Source organism: Trichechus manatus, unplaced genomic scaffold (assembly GCF_000243295.1).
Source record: "Trichechus manatus latirostris isolate Lorelei unplaced genomic scaffold, TriManLat1.0 scaffold00290, whole genome shotgun sequence".
NCBI classification, from domain to species: domain Eukaryota; kingdom Metazoa; phylum Chordata; class Mammalia; order Sirenia; family Trichechidae; genus Trichechus; species Trichechus manatus.
The window spans coordinates 1,724,166-1,724,705 of record NW_004444226.1 but is presented as its reverse complement, the minus strand read 5'-3'; positions in this window follow the sequence as shown (position 1 = coordinate 1,724,705).

Below are 540 nucleotides of genomic sequence, written 5' to 3'. Positions count from 1 at the left end.
AAAAAGGAACAAGACCCATACATCACACCATACACAAAAACTCATTCAAAATAAATTAAAGACCTAAATATAAAACCAAAAACTATAAACATCATAGAAGAAAAAATAGGGTCAACACTAGTGGCCCTAATATATGGCATAAATAAGATACAAACCATAACTAACAATACACAAACACCGGAAGATGAGCTAGATAACTGAGATCTTCTAAAAATTAAACACGCTCATCAAAAGACTTCATCAGAAGACTAAAAAGAGAACCTACAGACTGGGAAAACTTTTCTGGCTATTTCATAATTGACAAAGGTCTGATCTCTAAAATCTGTAGGAAAATCCAACACCTCCACAATGAAAAGACAAATAATCCAATTTAAAAATTGGCAAAGAATATGGACAGACACTTCCCCAAAGAAAACATTCAGGTGGCTGACATGTGAGGAAATACTGACGATCACTAGCCATTAGAGAAATGCAAATCAAAACCACAGTGAGATACCATCTCACACCGACATTACTGGGACCAATCAAAAAAATAGAAAA